This window comes from Tupaia chinensis, unplaced genomic scaffold (genome assembly GCF_000334495.1).
Source record: "Tupaia chinensis unplaced genomic scaffold, TupChi_1.0 Scaffold147282_1, whole genome shotgun sequence".
NCBI classification, from domain to species: Eukaryota; Metazoa; Chordata; class Mammalia; order Scandentia; family Tupaiidae; genus Tupaia; species Tupaia belangeri.
In genome coordinates, this window is record NW_006207133.1 from 3,525,159 (window position 1) to 3,528,874 (window position 3,716).

The window sequence follows — 3,716 nt, forward strand, 5'->3', positions numbered from 1 at the left end:
CTTGTAAGCCTGAGAACAGGATGAAAAATCTACTTTGCAAACAGCCCTACATCTGATGGGCTTGCCCTCAGATGGCAAGTTAGCCTTAGGATATCTGCTTTCTGCCCTGTCCCCTGTTTTTCCCCCCATGACTCCCTAACTGGCTCATTTTACTGTCTTTGTCCAGAAAATCACCTCAACTCTTTTTGTAGGAGAAAATCTATCCAGACTTAGCATGCAGAGTTGCCACTGGCCTCCCTCAATGGTTTCAGAGAGGGGTCCCTCTCTAAATGCCTTAGTGGTCACCTTCATCCTCAGGGAGCAGTTAGAGGAGGAAGGAATTTGGAGTTGGCCCAGACTAAACATATCATTTTACATGGAAGCAGAGAAGGCAAGAAGGGAAAAAGAAGAGAGCTGAGGTCAACCTTCTTCCAGAGGTGGGCCTGGCTGATGGGATCCCAAGGGATGGCATGACATTGAAATTAAGAAAGCAAGGAAAGTTGAGGGCTAAGGAAACTGGTCCCCCTCACAAAGTTATCAGAGCCTGGGTGCCCACCAGGGGTCAGAAAGTCAAAAGCCTTGAAAGTCAAGGAGCTAAGAAAGGGGGGATGCACTGGGTGCAGGGTGGAGGTGTGGGAAGGACCCTAGGACCATGTGACCAAGTCCCACACTGGATAAACAGAGCTGCCCAAATTTTAACTAAACACACCTCATTGGGCCAAAATTCTCACCAATATCCATGAATCATAAATATTTGTTCAAAATTACTAAACATGCATGCTCTTTCTATAAGTACAGTTTATTTGATGAAAGCTGACACCTAGACAAACTGATTAAGGTCAACCTATGAGCTTTATTTCATTTTTTCTTAATTTTTTATTTGCCAGAGAGCACATGCACTTGCCAGAGAGGGAGAAGCATAAACTAACGGGGCATAGTCACCCTGCGATCTTTGCTCCGTTCTGTCAGGATTTGGGGCTTACACCCACACATTCCTGGCATGCTTTTCAAGACACGGGGCTGGAGATGCAAATCACATGGTTGTCCATGTGGGATCTGGCTCCTTTAACCACTAGACCATGAGGCTGGCCTTCAGCTGTGAGTTTTCTGAATAAATGAGCAAGTTCAACTTTTTTTTTTCTCTTTAACATTTTATGAGCTAGTCTCCATAACTGCATTTCACAAAGCCATGTGAACACTAATTACACACTGCATCTGATGATCTGACCACAAAGGGCCTGTGAGGAACACAGTCAGGTCTCACTTTGCACAATGCCCACCCGACATTAGCCTGCTGCAGTTCACATGCGTCTGTGTCTCCTCCCATGCACAGGTGCTGTGAGTTACCTGATATGTCCCAGTGTAACATTAGCAGAGGGTCAGCAAGTCACATAGCCTAACCTGACAAGGGAGGCAGGGTAGCAGCCCCCAAAGATGTCCATTTCCTAATTCCCAGAACTGGTGCATATATGACCTCATGTGGCAAAAGGGACTTTATAGGCATATTTTTTCTAAGTTTTTTGTCATAGGGCATGTACACTAACCAGAGAAACAGAAAGAGACAGTAAGAGGAAAAATGAGAAATCACCCCCAAGGGTGGATGGCCACACCGCAATCTCTTCTTCATTCTCCCAGGATTCTGGGCGTGCATGCACATGCACCCATCGTGACTTTCTTTTCTTTCTCTCTTTCTTTCCTTCCTTCTTTATTTCTTTCTTTCTTTTTTTTAGAACTAGTTATTTAACTTTATTTATTCATTTATTTTTCATTTGACCAGAGAGAGACACACAAAGAGAGAGAGAGAAGGTGAGAAAGCAAGCCACCAGGTCTGGAACTTGTACCATGGTCATCCACGTGGGAGCGTCCAGGACCTTAACCACCATGCCACCCGCTGGTTCCCTCCCAGCGTGACTTTCAAGCCACCTAGTCCAGGACTCAAACCATGGTTGGCCATGTGGGAATCTAGTGACTTAACCACCATGTCATTTGCTGACCCTGCAGGCACTTCAAGTTAAGAACTTTGAGGTGGGAAACTAATCTGTGTATCTGATGGGCCTCATTTAATCACTTGAGTCCTTGAATGGAGAACCTTTCTCAGCTGGTCAGAGGGAGAGACCAGACAACAGAACAGAAGTCAGAGAGATGGCAGAGGGAAAACCAGGCCTTTGCTGGTTCTGGGGTGTAAGGAGCTGTGTATGAGGATCAGAAAGAGGCCTCTAGGAAAGCACCAAGGGAATCCCCACACCACTGCTGATGGCCAGCAAGGAAATGAGAATTCGGTCCTACACTCTCATGGAACTGAATTCCACCCACCAACAAGAAAAGGGATCCTTTCTTGGAGTCTCCAGAAGGGAATGCAACCTGTGGTCATGTGAGATCCAGGTCGGACTTATACAACCACATGATAATAAATGGTACTGTTTGAAGCTACTAGATTTGTGTGATTTGCTACAGCAACAATAGAGAACAAGTACCCTGCCCAGAACAACTTCACCCTCCCTTGTCAGAGGAAGGCCTCCTGCCTTCTGCTGAAACTAGCTTCCCTAAGTTGTCACACCCAAGTGCTGAATGCGCCCCAGAAGCAGCTGCTGCTTTCTGAGAACAATGAGTTTCTTGTAAGCCTGAGAACAGGATGAAAAATCTACTTTGCAAACAGCCCTACATCTGATGGGCTTGCCCTCAGATGGCAAGTTAGCCTTAGGATATCTGCTTTCTGCCCTGTCCCCTGTTTTTCCCCCCATGACTCCCTAACTGGCTCATTTTACTGTCTTTGTCCAGAAAATCACCTCAACTCTTTTTGTAGGAGAAAATCTATCCAGACTTAGCATGCAGAGTTGCCACTGGCCTCCCTCAATGGTTTCAGAGAGGGGTCCCTCTCTAAATGCCTTAGTGGTCACCTTCATCCTCAGGGAGCAGTTAGAGGAGGAAGGAATTTGGAGTTGGCCCAGACTAAACATATCATTTTACATGGAAGCAGAGAAGGCAAGAAGGGAAAAAGAAGAGAGCTGAGGTCAACCTTCTTCCAGAGGTGGGCCTGGCTGATGGGATCCCAAGGGATGGCATGACATTGAAATTAAGAAAGCAAGGAAAGTTGAGGGCTAAGGAAACTGGTCCCCCTCACAAAGTTATCAGAGCCTGGGTGCCCACCAGGGGTCAGAAAGTCAAAAGCCTTGAAAGTCAAGGAGCTAAGAAAGGGGGGATGCACTGGGTGCAGGGTGGAGGTGTGGGAAGGACCCTAGGACCATGTGACCAAGTCCCACACTGGATAAACAGAGCTGCCCAAATTTTAACTAAACACACCTCATTGGGCCAAAATTCTCACCAATATCCATGAATCATAAATATTTGTTCAAAATTACTAAACATGCATGCTCTTTCTATAAGTACAGTTTATTTGATGAAAGCTGACACCTAGACAAACTGATTAAGGTCAACCTATGAGCTTTATTTCATTTTTTCTTAATTTTTTATTTGCCAGAGAGCACATGCACTTGCCAGAGAGGGAGAAGCATAAACTAACGGGGCATAGTCACCCTGCGATCTTTGCTCCGTTCTGTCAGGATTTGGGGCTTACACCCACACATTCCTGGCATGCTTTTCAAGACACGGGGCTGGAGATGCAAATCACATGGTTGTCCATGTGGGATCTGGCTCCTTTAACCACTAGACCATGAGGCTGGCCTTCAGCTGTGAGTTTTCTGAATAAATGAGCAAGTTCAACTTTTTTTTTTCTCTTT